Source organism: Adiantum capillus-veneris, chromosome 5, assembly GCF_014529385.1.
Source record: "Adiantum capillus-veneris isolate H3 chromosome 5, ASM1452938v2, whole genome shotgun sequence".
NCBI classification, from domain to species: Eukaryota; Viridiplantae; Streptophyta; class Polypodiopsida; order Polypodiales; family Pteridaceae; genus Adiantum; species Adiantum capillus-veneris.
Window position 1 is genome coordinate 165,858,931 of NC_140935.1, and position 20,765 is coordinate 165,879,695.

The 20,765-nt window shown below is 39.9% G+C and overlaps 1 long non-coding RNA gene across 1 annotated transcript; it reads right to left on the reverse strand.

The window, feature by feature from the left end:
• Positions 1-299: 299 nt before the first annotated feature.
• Positions 300-5,500, reverse strand: LOC147458501 (uncharacterized). Its single transcript, XR_015188029.1, has 2 exons — positions 5,311-5,500; positions 300-782 (listed from the first exon to the last, which is right to left on the reverse strand). It is a non-coding gene; the product is annotated as an uncharacterized LOC147458501 (long non-coding RNA).
• Between the last annotated feature and the right edge of the window lie 15,265 nt (positions 5,501-20,765).

Consider the following 20,765-nt stretch of genomic DNA (forward strand, 5'->3'; position numbering starts at 1 on the left):
GCCAGAATCAGGATTTTAAAACAAAAACAAAACTTACAACAACAAAGACTTCCTCAACCAGCATATACGGCTCAAATTCCTCTTTCTATAATTCACACTGATGAACAATGGGAAACAGGAATCGATGTTCGCATCAATGTCAGACTTTCACATGGCAGATATCAACGAGCATTGATTGACACAGGATCAAGAGTAAATGTGGTCAACTTCTCCACTTACAAGATGCTTACAGATGAACCCCTAGTGCAATCCACACGTGATTTACAAGCCGCAAACGGGGCAACAATGCCAACATTGGGGATAGTAAACTTACCAATCAATATTGATGGAAATAGTTATCCTCATCAATTTTTCGTAATGAAAGATGGAGAAATCAGAGAATCACTATGTTTGGGAGTTCCATGGATGAGAACGTACAATGCAGATACTGAATGGTCAGAACATGCGTTGATATACACACACAACTCTACCAAATACATGACTCCATTCGCCAAAACAGATCACTCATGGCCGAGTATCCCCATCGACAAAAAGCAACCAGCTCATCAGCCAAAAACACCAAAAACGGTTGTTCAGAAAGTAGCAGAACAAACAGAGCCAGATATGGCTACCCAAGGAAAAACTCCTGACGAAAGCAGCACCATATCAAAGACCTTCAGGAGTTAGTCCAGAGTGGAAATGGCAACCAAAATTGGAGAAAACCAAAGATTCGGCGACAAAGCTCGAAGGGAAACCCAAAAGTCAAAACAGGAAGCTTGAACTACCAAAATGGCACTGGAAACCTATGAAAATTCAAGAAACTAAATTAGAATCTGTAAAGGTGCAACAAACCGCATCCAAATGGGTTCCAAAAATAGTTGCCATCACAACACCAACAATCAGGGAAAGAGAAATTCGACTGCAAGCTCTTCTTATGCAAGCCATCAAAAGCCATTGAAAACTACATTCAGTCTCCACATCTTGCACATCACCTTGTTACCCAACGCATTGTCTCAAACATGAGAATAGGGCCACATTACACGGCCATGCATAGACACACATTTCAAAACCCATGCACATGCACCCAACCTTCGTCCGGGACAACTCAGTCTAGGAAGGGGGGAGTAACTGATGAATCTAGCAGCAATCAGGACCATTAAGGGGTCCAACGTGTATGTATGTACATAATGTGTGTGTTTTTCATTATTTAGAGTCCAGTTTCGAACATATTTAATCAAAATCTGGCATTATTAGCGTTTTTATCATCCGACCAGCATAATAATGAGTTGCAATGACAAAATCCAGAGCATTGGGATGCTTCTAGTGAAAATATATGCTTAGGGGTGAGTATAATATTTTTTGGCTAATTTTTACCAGCTAATAAGTATTTTCAATTTATTGTGTTTGATTTTCATTAATAAAACATCAAAAATTAAATAATATCGCTCACAAGTGTCAGAATCAAGTTCTGGAAGCAAATGCCGAAGTATCATGATAAGGTTATCAAGCATGGAAGATATGAAGCTAATCTGAAGATGTCGAATTTCAGCGTTGATGATCATGACTACATTTCGCCAAAATCGCATCAAATGGTCATACGACACCGGAATGACAAGCGGTTCGACCCACAGGTGGTATGCAGATTATATCGGGATCAAAGGTAAGGAAAATCAGCCCTATGTCACGAAAACCTCGGGAAGATATAGGTCAAGTAGTCCAAATTCTAGCTCATTGTTCATTTTCACATTTTGAGAGAGAAGAAGAGAGCTTCTTGACCTAGAGCAAGCTGCCACATTTGTACCCCGTACGGACAGTCGGAGCCAGCATTTCATACCAGATTTCACAGGTATGATCCTTATCAAGTAAAGATCAAGTCTATTATGCATGCAAGCGCGAATCATTGCACAAACGGACGAAGGGATCAGATCAAAGTCGGATCGGGTCAAATAGGTCAAGGGCCCTTAGAGGCATCCAAAAAAACATGTTTCAAGCACAAAATACATCAATGTGCTCCTCACAAGGTCAGGAACAAAGCCATGTGATCAAATCTCAGTTTGGTGGTGGTACAACGATCGCGATCGGTGTACCCCACAGACAAAACTTGGGACAGAATCTGCAAAAAACCTCCCCTCAGCCTCGCCTACAATTTGCAGGTGTCAAAAATCATTTTGGCCTCTGTGATACGATCGCGATCGGTGCCCCCAGATACAGGTTTTGCAACTTTTGATTTGGCCCAGGCTTGGAACTCAATTAAAGATACACTCTCTTGAATTTTCAAGGAAAATGCACAAATTTTTCAAGGAAAATGCACAAATTTTTCTCATAGAATGGGCCTAATTTTTCAAACACAACCGAAACGGGAAAATTTGACCTACAACTACCAAAATCTGGTTAAAAATAATGATGGATAGTTTGAAGGGCATACCTATCCGACTAGGAGTCAGTATAGTTGTAGAAAACCTCGAATGGATCTCAGAATCTCCTACAAGTACATATATGATCATTTCAGTCTCGAATGATCACACAAAGGGAGAATTTTGGCCGAACCAATGCCAAAGACCAAAAGGTAACTTAGGGATGCTCAAATATCACATTGGTATCCAAAGAATGCCTGAAAAATGCACAAGTCTGGAAAATCTCCCAAGACGGGGTATAACGTGCCTGATCAAGTCAAAATCAAACAGTGGAGTAGGTTGATGATAGCAGCACATCATGGAAGCAGTGAAAGCTCTAAAACTAACTTCAACTAACTCCAAGCTCCAACCAAAATTCATCAGGAAAACCCAATATGGTTAGACTTAGTAAAATAAGGTCAAACAGTGAAGAATTGCTCTAATTTGTTCATTTTAAGTCCAAACTTGGAAATAAATCATCAGTGGGCTAGGTAGGCATAGGGGTCCATGACCATCCAGTTTTCACCCAAAAAAGCTCAGGTACTATGATCGCGATCGGTGTACCTCAACATCAGATTTTGACCAAAACCTAACAGATCCCTTGTACACATCTTGTTCAAGTCACCCATCAAGTTTCAAGCCATTTGGACATCAAAAACTCATGAAAAGTCAAAGTCTAGTCCAAAACTCTCTTGTAATCCAAAATTGGGACCTATAAACTCAAAAGTGATTCAAATGAAACACAGAGTGTACCAAAATGACCCTCCAACTATCAGCAAACCACTCATGTGATCAAATCTAATTTTGGCCTCTGTACTACGATCGCGATCGGTGTACCTCAGGCCCAGAATTGGCTCAGATTTTAATCAGTCATAGCTCTAGTCTTCCTAGTCCAACTGCTGAAATATGGACAAGAATGGATGAAATTTGTTCAAGTTATGATCATTTTTAATTTTTGAATTGTTTTTTACTAAAAGTCTAAATGCGACTAATTGCAAAAGGAAAATCCTGACAGCTTGGAAGACCTCTAGTTCATTTGGAAATGAGGATCTTTTGTTTGCTTTTGTTGAGCCACTCTTAATATTGAACATACAAATAATGGTAATGATTGAGGAGAAAGTACACAAAATCCTAGACTGATACAACAAAGATCCATCACGAGTATAGGTCTAGATCATGATGAGCGAGTCTTGAAGGCTTGGTCAAATTAATGCGATATGGGAAGGTATAATTGAAGATAATAAATCCCTCCCCATGCATTTGAAATCGAAGTAACCCTCCTATAGTGGAGGAGAAGTAAATGTGACCCTTCAACACTGGAGAAGAAGCATATTGTAACCCTCAAACAATGGAGGAGGAAACAAGCATGCAGAAGAAGGGCACGTTCTCTACGATTTTTAATATATCTTGGTAGGATGGTGCCACCTCTCTGCCATATTTATGTATGTTTTTTTCCTTTTTGGGGGGGGTACAACATGTGAGTATGTAATACATTGATCATGATATTTTGAACCTACGTTGGTAAACTTAAATTACTATAGCGACATTTGTAGAATTCTAATTTTTCATTATTATGAGGCTGATTGATAACTTGTGTACACGCGCTTTGGGATCAACTGTCAACACAAAATAAGGTACATTACTACCTGGCCTTCCCTTCCATTAGAGCATATTTGATGTTTATCTGCTTCATGAATGTCACTTGAATGATACCGATTCTTACAAAGTAATCATGGCATACTAGTTTAGCATACATGTGAATTTTAGGCCTTATTCATAAACGCTATTTGTGCAAACATACATGTGAAAGAGAGTTCTCACCTTTCTTTCTTTCCTTTCAATTACTTAGCTCTCTGTTCTTCTCAAGGTTTTGATACAAGGTTGAAGCCCCTTATTCTCTGGATAATTATAAATGTGTGGCCTCAAATAAAAAATCCCAGCCCGAGCATCCAACAATGCATCGAGGGTTTTCTCCTCTATATAAGAATACATTGGAGTCTATTTCTCAGCTAATGCTAGACATCGGCATGCTTGCCTTTGTGTAGGTGGAAGTGACACAATGCCTTTTGGGGGCAGCATGTACATAGAAATATATTTAGCAGGCAACTTATTTTCGTAAGCGCAAGAATGTATTGTAGATCATGTAAGGCAAGTGCCTCTAATGTGGCGATCTTCTGCTCTGGAACGTGAGACGCATGCATCAAAGACGTATTAAATTTTGGGTTGAACATACTACAGTTGCCAATCAACTGGCTCAAACTTCTTTGCCACCCGATATTTCACTAAAACCCTATTGCTCTACTTTGATTTTAAACAATCAGACTTCAATCTTCACACACTCTTGTGCATGAAGAAGCAACTTGAATGGTACAAAAGAGCGAGAGAACTTCTTAATAAGACGCCAACAATATAGCAACTACTCATGATCTTCATCATAGTTTTTTTGTATGGTCAATCAACATACGGCAAACATATACGAGTATGAAAGTATGATTTAAGGATGTTTGGAAGTGATTATCCCAAGCATACATAACCTTTCTTTCAGACATGAAAATAAAGTATTATCATAGTAAAAAAAACAATAGAGGCAAACACGATATGGCAATGATTTTACTGTTTTTAAAGCCAAATCTAGCTAATTCCACTGAATGGGTCTAAGTACGTACGTTTACAATATAATTTATCCCAAACATACTTGAATACGAGAAACTATACTCAAATTTGACAACAACCCCAGGTATTTAAATAGATGCTTCTGATCGCAATTAGTTGAGTAGCTACTGGTCAAATGTGAGAATTATATCGTGCAGCCAGCTAGCCCTATCGCTCAAATGCGTGATCATACTAATCACAATATGCGGCCATATTATAAATAATATTATTGTGTCCCCAAAAATGGAGGGGGTCTTATTAGAATGAAGTTGACGCAGGTACGTACCATCTTCTTCGTGTAAGAGCCGATCATGGTTCTTATTAAGACTTGTAAGCTTCGAGGAATGGATGATTGCTCACATGCTCATCATATGGCCGCTCAGAGAGAGAGAGAGAGAGAGAGAGAGAGAGAGAGAGATGGTGAACATGTGGGCAATCGCGCATGCTCGAAGGCCGGCGCCCAGATATGAGGAATAGGATTGGGTAGCAACGAGATATTGATGAGTCCATCATGGCGCACACATAAAAAGGGCATATATATGTGAGGCGGCCTGCTTCTGCTGGTCGACGTGGCGAGCGTGGCTTTATGTGAAGTTGTTGCATGATTGCATTTCACGTCGTCACCAAATATGCAAGCACTAGAGCAGATAGACGTGCAGATGGTTGAGAGCCTCTCACCATAATTCCATGTTAATTCTCATCTTCTTCTTGATCTTGAGGCATAATACTGCCAATTGCACTTGTGTGGGGACCACTGCGGAGAGGGTAGCGCGCAATAATGCACAGTCACATCACCACCCCACCCATCGTGAATGCCCCTTAATGCACAACACGCCAGCCTTTTACCCCTAAAGTCCAAACATCTCCCCTGGGTCATCTCTCTCTCTCTCTCTCTCTCCCACCCATTTTACCAAGGTTTATTCTCGAATTTCAAATAGAAGCAATGGGCAGCCATCGTGTAGCCTCCACAAGGCCACACTCTTCCAGTATTTAGAGTTGACTCACATTCTGTGTGTTTAGTAATGCAATGAGTAGGTCTTCAAATGCTATTATCAACAATGATGATGCAACGACAAGTTCGTCCTTTGAAAACAAAAGTTGAGATAAAGATTAAATTCAAACTCATACTAATCTTAGGATTTGGACCCATCCCATCCTAACATCTATCGATAATAAGCATAATTCGTAGTGAGAAAGTATTATTTACTCATGAATTAAACTCATGTGTAGTGATAATTGGCACCGTGTGTAGTGCTACTTAGCAACATGTTAGAGAGAGAGAGAGAGAGAGAGAGAGAGAGAGAGAGAGATGAGAGAGAGAGAGAGAGAGAGTGAGTTTGCAAGGCTTTAACTCACATGTGTTAGGCTTATGGGCTTTATATTATGCTTGTGTGTATATCACCTCTTATCTACTGAATGCCTAGGTGGCATGGAATCATGTGGCAGCACGTGAAAAGACAACTAAAGAGTGTAAGTACCTATGAAGGGCATTCCTAAAGGGTGTGGATTCACTTAGACTTAGTAAAAGGGCTCATAAAATAGCTGAAAAGAGTACCTATGAGTTCTCAAGTGGATTTGGGCTGATTTGGAACTTCTCATGATATCATGTATGATGCCAGATGAGATGCCTATAGTAGCTCTATATAATGAGCCTCTTTGTCCTCACTTTCATCATTCTATTTATCAAGTTTGTGGTTGCACTCTATTCCAATCTCCATTGTGCAATTAAGCGTTGATTTATGTTAATGCCGTGAATGATTGCCTATTTTATCCTCCCTAATCTCCAAAAATTGTATCAGAGCTTGATTGATACTCATAATGAATTATAAGTTTAATCTCTCTCTCTCTCTCTCTCTCTCTCTCACACACACACACACACACACACACACACACACTCCCTAATCATTAATGATCTTGATTGACATTTTGCATGCTCTTGGAAATACCAATGACCCACTACCCTTGTCAATTATGGGGCTTGTGATTAGTGGAAGAGAGTATGATTATGAGCACACTTCGAGTAGTTTTTATATCATTTTAATACTCTTAAGGCTCCTACTTCTGATGGGATTTGGTGCCTTCTAGAGCTTGAAGGAAGAACTTTCACATGCAATTTTTTAGCTCTAAGATTGGGATTGATTAACCCATAATAATTTCATTAAGGAATTGTGTGTGTATATTTGTGTGTTTGACTCTACATAGCAAAAAATGCTATTTCTTGGGGGCTCTCACACAAGGACTCCACAAGGATGCTTAGTTTAGAGCATACTATTAAGCCTTGAGGCCCCAAGGGATCATGTATTCAACGCATACCTTACTTTGGTAAGGAAATGTGGTGGAACTCCAAATGGGTGCTAAATCGTGCTTGAATCTCATGTCAGGTCTATACGGATGATTAATGCTCTAGCTTTCCTTCTCAAAGCATTGCTGACAACGAACACATGCCGACCTTGAGAAGGATTTTCTTGGGAGCTTTGGATCTATAGACCCCCTTTCCCATTGGCAACAAGTTGCGAAAACCTCCAACACTAAAGCCCTTGAGCCCTTTGCTTAGCGCTTGCTCCCATGGGCCGTAGTCTCCAAAGGCTCGTCGACCAAACCCTACAAGGGGAGATTTACACCACTTTTCTTTTGGGGTGTGTTCCTCTCAATTAGGAGGCATTTCTTGTAGGCCAGCACATGCTTCTCTCTAAAAAACACCAAAGTGATCTCATAAGGAACTTCAAGGAGTTTTGACCCAAATGAAAGCAAAAGAAGGTGTTCTAGTGACTTCACCCAAAGCGAAGAGGTACTTCGTGCATATAAGTTATCAAAGGGGAATTTCATGTGTGTGTGTGTGTGTGTGTGTGTGTGTGTGTGTGTGTGTGTGTGTGTATTTGGAGTTTTGACTATGGATACCCCTTCTAGCCAATTTTCCACTAATATGGCACCAAAAGATGAGAAGGGGGTACACACCCGGCACACAATCAACACGCCTCTCTATAACCCAGGATAATCATAGCACCCCTAACCACTAAAGTTCACCTTCAAAACTCACCCGACTCACATGCAAACCATCGTTTTCACATCATCGTATGCACACACTCGATACGACAACACCAAAAACACCCAAACATGTGCACAAGTGTACTCAAGGCCTTCACCAAATACACAACCTCACTCAATCCTCTGTGCACTGCAAATCATTGGGGGGGCACAACTGCCTACACACGCCCAGAAACACATGCACACAACAAAGAAGAGAAAGGGTAGGGGGAATCGACACAAGATTCACAATAATGATGGGTTACTTTCAACAAACCCGACCATATACACGGGGCTCCAAGCGGACACACCCTTGGTGAGCATAAGGTCTTCAATAGGCAGCCCTTCGGCTCCACATCAGCTCCATAGCAGCACCATGTCAGCGTATAACATAGCTGGACGCTCGAGGCTGGAGCTTTGACGGTCCAACAATGGCTTCACATCTTCAAAATGGAAAAAAAAAATCCCTTGTACATGCGTGTGCACTCCCTTTTATAGGGACTTTACAAAGCAAGCAAAAAGTAAATAAATTTGGTGTTTTCTTGGCTTGTGTTGCTCTACTGAGCCCATGATAGTATTTTTCTCTCCATTACAACCAAGTGGCACACCTTTTAGCACCCTTTGCATGGGCTTGACACAACGACCCCTTTTATTTCCATCTTCCCCTTTCACTGCATGGGAGCCATCTCTTGTGGCTGGGTCTCCGAACCCACTTGCACAAGTGTCCCCTTACATCACATGAATGCGCCCTAAGAGGAGCACCAATGGCGTCGTCGGTGCCCTCTAGCATTGTCATAAAAAATATGAGCCCTTAGAGGGCACGTGACCACATCAGTATGGGGAACCACGTCAGCACTGCATGGGAGCACAGTCAATGGCAACAACACCCACTGGTAGATCACGTAACAGAGCACGCGCCACCATCTCCATAAAAAAAACAAGCCATTTTCCACCCTACGTAGTACGGCTGGCCACCGCGCCATAGCCAACAACTTCGAGCGCCTTCACCCCCTCTTGAATGCCTATTATGACCTCATGGTCCAGGATATAAACCCCAATGGCTTTCTGCATGTGCTCGCATACTGGGTATTGCATATGCCACATGGCACTTGCATGTGAAAGCCTCTCCAAGGCCTTTAAACTCCACATAATAACTATCAAGAAGTTATTTTTTTTCTCCACTTCCTCCTCCTACTATTGGCTGCTCAAATCTCTGATGAACGAGCCGACGAGACCTAGTGGAAACCCCGGTTCCTCGCTCCGGCTTGTACAAATCTCAATGCGCTTTGACCTTGCCAAGTCCTCCAATAGTGCCGATCAAAAATTGGAAAGACCACTTGGAATCACCCTGCTATAACTGTTGTCCAACTTCAAACCACTAAATCTTGCCCGTCCAGACTCCGTTTGACACACTATAACTTTTTGCTAGCTCCATACATCACATAGAATGCATATAATCATTGACAAAGCTCCAAAAACATCAGATGGTACATCTATCAAGGCGACCAACATGGCACAAACTTGGCCCCAAGAAAAACTTCATCTGCTAATATCTTGACATCTCGGACTCAGATTGTCGATCTAAAAAGATCGGCAATCTTCAGAAATCAAGCATTACATATCTGTTGCAACTAGTTGAGACTACATAGCTCCACCTGCCCTATCCGACTAGAATTTGCAAACATCCCCAACTTCAAACTACCATAACTTGGGCATCGTGGCTCGGTTTGATGAGCCGTTTGGACCTGTTCCTTCATTACCTCAAGATCTACCCTTCTAGGTGAAAAAATAACACTTTCATCATCCTTCATGTTTCACCATAATTAGATCATCTTGGAGTCCATATGGTCTAGAAAACCACACTGTTCATACATCACAACTACTACCAGTCTACCCATGCTCTTTGTATCTGCTCCAATTGTTTGCCATGTACCAGGTAGCCTGCATACACCTGCCTGTACAAATTTCTATCATCAACACACTTTGTTTGCACCAATGCTTAGAATATACTTTAGCACAAGATACATACTTGTAACCACCTATCCATGTCTGGATGATTGGCAGTATTGAGGTGTGCTTCCAATCATGTATATATAGTCCTCCAAGATGTCTGGTAGACTGGGATGACAATTCCTAGCAGCATTGTTGAGTAAGAAACAATGTTATAAACAACCAACTTGGTTAACTTTAGAGATTGGAAAAGTGGATAAATAAATTGTACAAAGTTTAGTCAACTTATCAGCAAGCACCCACACAACACCGTAACCTTTGATGGTGTTTGGTAGACCCACAATTAATCTTATAGAGATACTGTGCAAAATTCTTTGAGAGATATCAATTTCATGAATTTGCATGCCACTCCAAATCAGCCTTTGAACACTAGGCCATAACATCTAGTGTGCATGCATTTAGCCAAAACTAATTTGAACCTGCATTTTCATGACTATAAGTTCCAATCCATATGGTGGATGTGATGCTCATAGCACACAGGAAAGAGGAGAGTAAATAGTTCTATAAAAAGAAACTAAATACTTCCTATTGCAATCACTTTAAAACCCTGCTAAAATGTTTGAACCATAATAGAACGAGAAACATAAATCACATATAGGCACAAACAATGAAACATTTTCATTAACAATACATAGCCGTGCTATATGCGTAAATAAACATCCATGAATATTGTTCAATAGTACATGTAACCTTCGTAAGTCTTACTAGGTATCCGACAATATTTTTCCATTGAAATTGTTCCTGATATGACGTGCTCAAAATGGTCTAATACACGAATTTGACCAACATCAAGGGACTCTGTTGTGATACATAATTGAAACAACAAATGTCATTATAAGTTCTAGAGCCTCATATTCTCCACATGTATAATATGTCTCATACAATGATGTTAGAAAAAATGACATCCATCAAGTACATGATGTACTTGTGTATGGAGGTAAATATAAACACTTAGAGACATGAGTGAGAGGGACCCTCATAAACCTTACTCCACATTAGCTAAGCCAAACTCCATGAGCTCCTAGACCCTACTACACACTTTGTGACTATCAACATGTGCCAAAAAAACCCCCTACATGTAGGTCCATAACTATGGGGTGCATACATGTATATGGTACACTATTATCCCAAAATTCTTTGCTCATACATGACCTTGTCATATTTCTGAAGAGAAAAATGGATGAAATTGTTCTAGCTTATACATCCTACTTGGAAAACTCAATCAAAACATATGCAAAAATAAAAACCAAATCATAGGATTACCTCAAGGTGGAAAATAGCGTCCACTTACACGAAGCCAAGTGCACTATCCAAAATTGAACGGTACATTACCAAATGTCCGACGTAAATCTCATTCATCTTTGATGTGTTAAACACTGAATTAAAGATTAATGAAAATCAAGAAATATTGAACTGGTAACCATGGATGTTGCCTTGGAAATCCAAACCTCTTGGTTCAATTTGGAAATTCTAAACCCCTTGGTTAGATTTTGCATGAAAACTATTTAAACTATAGTTAATGGTGACCAAGATAATCTACAATGTCCAATAATGGTTGTAATTAATCAACTTGTAAAGTTGACTTCTCCACTGTCCCTTGGTAGATTTTTCCTTGAGAGTACAACTATGAAGAGGCCATTCCATGACTCTCAAGACCTATAGAGTGAGTTTGTATTAGCTAGTTCATACCCCTAAAAATACCACTTAGTTGGAGAAGACTTTTTTGCAAGGTCACTTGGGAGTTTATCTAGACGGTTAAGGAGATCCATCCAAAAACAAGACAAGGAGAGAAAAGACTTAGTATACATGGATACCAGAATTGAGTATACTCACTTTATTCATCAAAATTTTCTTTTTATGGATGATTACAATATTACACATGTCATAGAGCTAAGTCTCTAAATAGTCTCTTAGCTCTCATTACTAGAAATTCCCTTAGACCTCTCTATTAAGTATGGAGCCTGATTTACCCTTGTAATTTTTTGTGATAAAAGCGCACATTTGTAAGGCCCCCATTATAAGGAGAAGCCATCGTGCGTAAAGGAAAATCACTCACCGGAAACCAAAATTTTCACGGACAAGAATCAGGGGCAACTTTAGAGGGAATATTCCTTTTTTTCGTTGGAATATTCATTTTTGCCGGAATATTATGGCCGGACGGAGGCCGGAAAGTGGTCGAAAAACAACCGGTTGGTTGGCCGGTGGCCGGTGGCCGAATTCAAAAGCGGACTTGTCTTCTCAAGGGCGGCCACACATGGGCGGATTGGAGGGTCCGATTTGGACTTATTCGCACAAGGGCAGCTACACATGGCTGTCTCTCATAAGAGAGGGCAGCTCTTTTGGCCTACAAAAGGAGGCCATTTCTACACACATTTCATAGTGTGAAGTTGATGCAACAAGGTGAGTGTGAGGTGGTGAGAGTGAAGCAAGGCGGGAGCTCCATTAAGGGTATAATCCCTTTGTAAACTACTTCTTGTTTTGAAGTACTAAAGCCATTGAGTGGCTGCTTTCCCGTGGACGTAGCCCACATTGGGTGAACCACGTATATCGTGTGTACTCTCTCTCTCTCTACTCTATAATCTCTTGTGTGTGAAATCTATCTCTCTCCATTAAGAAATCTACTCAAATATATATTTAGCTACGTCTTATTTCCTAACACTCTCATATGACAATGTGGTCTATAGTTATCTTCTAGTCTTTTCTTCCCTATGATGGTAGCAAGTTCTTCAATTCTCTTTGCACAACTTTGGCAATCCTAAGCATCTCTGAACACATTGCCAAGTAATAGTACATATCTCCTAGGCCTAGCCACATCCTAAGTTGAAGTAGTCTAAGGTTGGCAAACCAATCCCTTGGGATATCATCAATATAGATAAAGAATTGGCAAAAAGGCTCTTGGTTACGAGTGAGGTAACTACGGTCAACACTCTTCCAATAGGTCATGGTTCCTGGTGTTGCAAAGATTTTGGTCTCAATCTCTTGGTATAAGAGTTCCTTTGCATCCCTCAATAATATTGTCGCCATGTTATTGAACACTAGGGCTAAAACTTTGTTCCCCTTGCTAAAGCATTCTGAAGTCACCTTAGGAGCCATTGTTTACTACAAAAAAGCATGAAAAAAATACTTAATTCACTTGCATGACACTCCAATCAATTTTCTTTGATACAATACCACACAAATCCACACGATAAGACAATTCAAGCAGGTATCACCAAATCAATGTTACTTATAAATACACCATGAATACAGTATTAACATGCATAAATGCATCCATAATGCATTACTAACCCGACTAGTATCAAGCTTTAGGCTATCCCTATAACCTTAAGCTCTAATACTAGGTCAGAGATACCCCTCCCCAAGGGCCTATGAAAAAAATATACAATTTACACTTTTAGACAAGTTCAATATACATCAAAGTAAATTGATTTTTAGTGTTTGATGTCCATAAACTTATATAGAGGTATATGGCTAGTCAACCCAAACCATACGGGAAAATATGAATAAAGTGTCTTTATTTTCTTATCACAATTGCTTGCATAAGTATCATATGGGGACAGTGATGTGATAAAGTGTTATGCTATTGATTGTGATACATTGGTTTGAGGTTAAATACTTTTTTTTGCATGTCATGCACGCAATCAAAAGTAGCAAAAAGTTGTTTTTCACATATATGTGATGTTATGGTATATGCTTGATTAAAGTGATGGGGCTATTTTGCATCATGATTGGGTTGATGTGATGATGCCATATGATGTATGGAGCCTCATGGATGGATTTGGATGCCTCATGTGCATGTGTATATTGCTTTTCACACTTCTAGGTCAAAACTAGATCTATTTGTTAGTAGAGTGAGGTGCAGTCATAATGCATCACTTATGCATGGTTAAACATTATCAAAATGGTATTTTGAAGTTATGTTTAGTTGCGAGTTGAAGTTAAGCCAAATCTCGCATCATTTGGGGTGTTGTAGTGAAGGATTGGCATGGAGATCCTTGAGCAGTCTTTCTTTGATTTGGAGGACTTCAAATTTAATGAGAGGATAAAAGAGAGGTTGTTGATGCCACGTTTCATTGATTGTGAAGGGCGTGAGTAGATTGACATTGATTGAGTGTATTATTCGTTCTTCCCATTGATTTCCTTCCTTCCAAATGGTCTCCATTTTTGCTTCTATTTGCTTCTTCAAAATGGCCTCCTCCTCAGTAGTCAGGCTTCTTGGAGTAGTGGAAGGTTTCGCTTTTGCTTGAGAAATTTAAATCTCTGGAAGACTGGCCTCTTCTATTGTTGGCACTTCCAGATCCATGAACTAAAGGGTAGCCTTGCGACAGTGATTTGCTCATTTGTTGACGTGGTTGCATGCTCTACTGCAGCTTCTTTAGCCTTTCTTAGCTCCTTGTTAAGCTAAGTAATATGATTTTGGTAGTTGTCTTCTTGTTTCATGAAGCTGATGAAAAATTCTCTTCTTTGAATCTCCTCAAGCTTTAGCTCCATCTCTAAGTCCTTAACCTTCTACTCCATTTTTTGATAGGCATTATATGTGCCCTGTAGTGTGGCTACTGCTGGGTTATCCTTTAGCTGATTCAAAAGTGCATTTTGTTCTTGGCATTGTGCTTTCGCCTAGGCCAATGGTGTATTTGTAATGATAAACTGAATATGTAGGCATTGTACCGTAGAAGCTGATTCTTGTAGATTAGAAGTGGTTTCTATATAGTGTTGTTCCTATTCTTTATGTTGAGATTGAAGCGTCTCTAAGTCTGCTGCTAATTTTGCTGACAGCTCGGCGATTTCTTTCTCTTTAGCTTCCATAGCCTCTTTGTAGGCATCATTAAAAGTTTTTGCTAAGTCAAGAATTTCATTTGAATGTTGTAACCTTTGATTGAGGTTGTGGAGTTGGTGGTGGCATGTGTAGATCTCCTCTTTCATTTTCTCTACCACATCATGAGCATATTGAGTCAAGACTTTCATTTGAATGTTGTAACCTTTGATTGAGGTTGTGGAGTTGGTGGTGGCATGTGTAGATCTCCTCTTTCATTTTCTCTACCACATCATGAGCATATTGAGCATATTCCTCTATGACGTACAAACTTTCTAAGTTTCTTGATTGGCTCGCTTCAGGGTGATCCGTTGATGTTTTGTGAGTCCCAATTGTGGTTGGCTCATCCGGCTGATTTTCTTGTGTACACAGAGTTTCTGTTGTGATGGCTAGTTCATCCACTTGCTATTTTTCAACAGCTTTGGTCAGGTCAGGATCTGTTTCTATATTGCTAGCAATGGGAATTGTCTCCTCTCTGGTTGTGTTTGCTCTCTTGGAGGAGTGAAATGTTGGTCTCCTTCAGTGTATAATTTTTCGGTTGGGGAGTTCTCCTTAGGTGGTGCTTGTTCTTTTGCTTGTTTTGGGACTTGTTCCCTTTGACATTCTTCATGTTAGTAAAGCTGCTCCAAACCTTCCATAGGATCATCTTGCATTTTGTACATTGGTTTTTTGGGCCTGACCTTGAACTTTGTCGGGGAGGGTTTCCACTTTTCTTCAAAGTCTCCCTAAAGTCCTCTTTCAAGATCAAAGGCTGTTGTCTCTCTCTCTATTCTGGCCGCTCATTGTACTGGTTCTTTACTAACTACTATTGGCCTATGTTTCTTGGTCTATTTTGCTCCATCCACCTTAGCTTTCCATTTTTCTTTTCTTTTTCTTTCAAGAGGAGTGTCCTCCTCTTCCTGCACTTCCTCCTCTTTGTTACCTTCTTCTTTTGCTGCTGCAAATGTGGATTCTTGAGCTGGTACGTCAACTAATTGAGTTTGTAGTCTTGTTGCCACTGGTGGAGCCTGTGTTTGTACTTTTGTCTCCTCATATGTCTTGTTGAGAAACCATAAATTTGGCTATGGGGCAGGTGGTAGATGCTCTACTTGGTCAATAGTGCCAGACCTTATTTTTGGTACTCTGATGGGTCCTAGAGCATTTATTATTGATGATGGGTGAAGTTGGGTTTGATTTAGCAAGCTAAAAGTAAGAATTGGGCACTGATGGCTACAGGATGTGGCACAATGCATTTTATGAGTATTTGCACATGAAAAAAGTGTTACAGAGTGATGTAGTGTTTGTGATGGGGAGGGAAAACATGCTAGTGAATCATCTTCGGCGCATCGAAGATAGAAGTTAAACTTTTTTTCACTTTAGGCCTTGCTTTTGCCCTATCTAGCTTCTATTAGGTAAATAATGGTGGTTGGAACTCTTCCTTTGTTTCTTGGTAGCTTATGTAGTTCCCAATGAGGTTTACTGTCTTATGTTGACTTGGAGTCACTAATCACTAGTTACCTGCTCCCTGGAGGTTGGTCGAGGTCCATTATGGTGTAGAGAGTGTCCCCCTTGATTTTGAGGTGAGTTGGGTCAAGATTTTGCATTGTGGTGCAAAATGTTGCTTTGTGGTTTGAATATGGTCTTTTTGTCCTATACTGATGACTAAGCCTCAGTTACACCTCTAGATCTCCACAGTTCCTTAACATGATGGCTTCAAAACATTTGTAAATTTTGTTCTCCATCTAACTCCTTTATTTTTGGCGCGTCGAAGATGCTAGGTCATATTTTTGACTCCCTTTGCACTTTGGAGATTAGCAAGGAATTTCCCCCCCTAGTGATGAGCCTCTTGTTCAATTTTGGTGCAATTTGGGTGTCAGGTGTAGCCGGTGTTAGCATTTTTGCCCCTAACCGTTCCCAGATTGCCATGTGTTGTCGTGCCCCTTATAGCTCTTGTGGTTGACAATGTGGTAATCAAAACACTTCTAGATGTAGTTAGGAACCTACCCCTAATGGATGGAGTGAGTAAGCATCAACAGGCAGTGCGTAGGAGAGCGTAGAAGGCCACCAAAATCCATCATTCAGAGCTCTTTCTTTAAGGTCTAGAATGAAAATGAGAGAAATAATGTCCTACAGGGCTATACATACCTGGACTTTCCCGACACCTCCTCTCAATTACCTACCAAATGAGCTCATAAGGTCTAATTTCATACTCTTGGATTGAAATTTCTGAAAACTAACATCCCTTGATCATTCTGTCGTAATTTGTCCAAGATGACTAGCCGGTGAAAAAGGCCGTTAAACTTTTTGATCTGATTTGCTTCAAATTTTTTCTCTCTCTTTCCTTAAACTTTGAGATTTGGCGTTTGAAGTCGAAATCCAATTTTGACATTCTTGCTTACTTATTTTATTTATTTTAAATTTTATTAGCTTTTATTAGAAAAAATTAAAGAAAAATAGTTAAATCACTCAAAAAATTATGTTCGATACTCAAAAAATTGTAAAACACTTCCACTCTTATTATTCATCCATATTTTTGTGGATTGCTCCATTTTTATCATGACTTTGGCCGAATTACACCCTAACAAAATGAAATTGTACTATATTATAATTATTGGAAGGTATGTACAATATATACACACACTTAGGAATTATCATATGGTAATCCCCATTCATCTTATTATTAGGGCAATCACTTAATTGGTTCAACAAAAATCAGACATTAACACACAATTACGTCAAATCATTGCCCTTTTTACTTTCCAGGTTCATATGCTTCTGTTCTGTTTAGATTGTCTCCCCCCCTCTTGGCTTGAATTCAACCAGGGTTGTGCAGTGTAGAGGTAAGAAATTTGTGTCTATGTATGGCCCTGATTGGCCCTATTATGCTATCGAGGTCAATGCAAATAAACACATTATGTTGTGCAAGAAGTAGGTCTTGAGTATGGCACTCAAGGGTTTCCGATGTTGAGGTATCCTATTGCTTGACTCTTTTGAAGAGAAAGTTTGGTGCAATATGCATTGTCTATTGTGTGATATTTGGAGACAATGGTCTTTGTCATTGTGAGTGCCTTGACTTTAAGTACCCACTTATACCTAAGTGTAACCGGCTTGACTTGTTGTGGGTTCTTCGGTACCCATTGTTGAACTTGTTTGTCAGCTGTACTTTGCTTCTTCGGTTGCAATATCCATGTCCTCTTGAGTAGCGATGAATTCTGTTGAGCAGGTGGATGTAATGTTTTTTCTTTAAAGTTATTGGCAATGTGTAGCAGTATTTTTGGCACCCATACTTGTTGAGGTTGGTTCTTGAGCTGGCTCTTGGGTACCCAAATTTGCTTGACTCCTTTCATAGGCTGGCTAGAAGCAGTTTTCAATAGAGCATTGATCGTATTTGTGAAACTGATAACTTTTGCTTAGATGGGAAATTACCAAGAGATCCTTTCCATTCTTCCTTACTGTATGCAAATGTTATTCTTAGTTGTCCGCCTTTAAGTGTGAGTTCCATCATTCGCGCATCCCAATCTTGTATTGATTTGTAGGTTCTCATCCATGGAACCCCTAGTATTAGGTCTTCATGCATGTGTTCATCTGCAATACATATGAAGGTATGCTGGCATGAAAATCCATGAACCATAATATTCAAGTTAATTTTTCCTAGTGTTGGTGATTTGTTTGTTACAACCTTTGACAGAGGCTCAGCAGTACTCAAGTGGTTGAGTAGTCACCTTGAGATAATTTGAGTAATTGACATCATTGGCTTGAGCTCCGTGTCTGCTAAAGCTTTCACTTTTTATCCCTCTTTCAGATTCACATTGATCCGCATATCCAGACCATCCATCCACTCATCATCACTCTATACTTAATCCTCAACTATGGGTTGAACTTGGAGAGTATTGAGTGGTACAATTTGTAAAATAGGTTGCCTCCCAACTTTTTGTTTTAGAATCCAAATACGAGCCTCCTCCTAAGCCTCGTCTATTACCTGTTGTCATTTAAGATTTCTTTCCTTGGCTGCATGCATTCTCTTCAAAAGCTCATTAGTCAAGGGAGAATTGTATTTACGGAGCCGAAATCCACTAATCCAATTTTCCATAATTTTCTTCGTTTACTATAGCTAACTTGACTGCACCGCTCGATGAAACATCTTCAATGACAAAAGGACCATGCCCTTTTTTCTTAAATTTTGGTACATGTTGTTTCAACGAATTATACTAAGACTAAGTCCCCTAGTTTTGAAGACTTTGGTCAGCAATTGTGAGTCAAAGGATTGTTTTTGTGTGTAGATGTGAGTAATGGCCACTAATCATTGCTCATCTAATCGTTCCAAATCTTCAAGTCATTCCGACAATTTGGGTCCCTTCCATTCTAACTCAGTAGCAACTCTAAGAGTGGGTAATAAGAATTCCATTGGCAAGATCGCATCCAGGCCATATACCAAATTAAAAGGAGTCGTGTTCAAAGCTATTTTGAAGGAAACTTGAGAAGCCCATAAGGCAAAATGAAGATGCATTTCCCAGTATGTTCTGTATAAACTAACAATTTTAGTTAGCCTACAAAGCTCAATTTTTTTTCGTGTGTTCTACTTGACCATTCACTTGAGGATGATAGGGATCAGATTTGTTATGGATTACCATGAACTCATCTAGTAGATATTCTATCACCTCATTAAGGAAATGTGATTCGTGGTCACTCACAAGCTCAATAAGAGGTCCATACCTAGTGAATACACATTCATACAAGAATGCAACAGTGGCTCTAGCATCGCTCTTTCGGGTAGCCCGTGCCTTATCCCACTTGGTTGAGTAACATGTGGCCACAACAATATATTGTGCTTGAGTTTTTTAAGTTGATGGTTGGATTGATCTTACAAAGTCTATACCCCACTTAGCAAAGACTCATGCTCCCATCATAGGTTGCAATGGCATATTATTGATCCTTGTCGGTATTTTTGTTGTTTGACATGCATCGCATCATTGAACAAACTCTTTTGCATCCGCAAATAAAGTTGGACACCATATTTCTGGCATCAATATAGCTTTGGCCATGGTTTCATGAGAGAAGTGACCTCCTGCTAGACGTGCATGTGCTTGTTCTAAAATAGGAAGATATTCCTCCTCATTTGCACATGGTCTAAGATGTCGTTCTTTCCCTTGTCGATAGAGTTGGTTTCCAATCAAGATGTAGTTGGCATCTTCCATTTCTATTGCCCTCCTTTGTCTTTTACTCATGTATTCAAAAAATATTTTGTTGGTTAGATATTCTAGTAGGTAAGCGCTCCACCGTGGTGTGGCTGCAATGTGGGAATAACGTGGCATGGGGTATGGTGGCTTTTACTTTACACTGAGAGAACTCATTCATATATTCATCAACTTCTTTCTTCATAGTGGGCCAATAAACCCCCAACCAAGTTAATCGTTGTAAGGTTTGTTCTTGTGCAAAGTGTAGTCCTACTATTGTGGTAGGTTCTTGACTCAAGTAGGCTTCTTGTTCCTTAGGATTGATGTACAAGAGCAGGATTCTATCTTTGTTTCTTCGATACAATAGTCCACCCAGCAACTGATATAATGCGGATTGCTCAATCAGTCATGGTGTAATGGGAATCAGTATTTGAGAATCTACTTGTGCAATGGTCATCAGTGTCACAAGGTCTTTTGACCATCTTGGAACCATTTCCATAGAGAACAAATATGCATCTGGTAAATCATCGTCTACCTCCTTAGGTGCTTTCCATGTTGTGAGTCTCGATATATGATTTGCTCTTTGGTGTGTGGTGCCTTTTTTAGGGGAATCCCCACCCCCAAGCAAGTACTTCCGAGCAAAAAAAAAACCGAGCGAGATAGGTTAGATAAGCAAACTTGTTGTATCTTACTTTGTTTATAACAAAAGATCCATAATGTTAATTTTTTCGCAAACGTAAA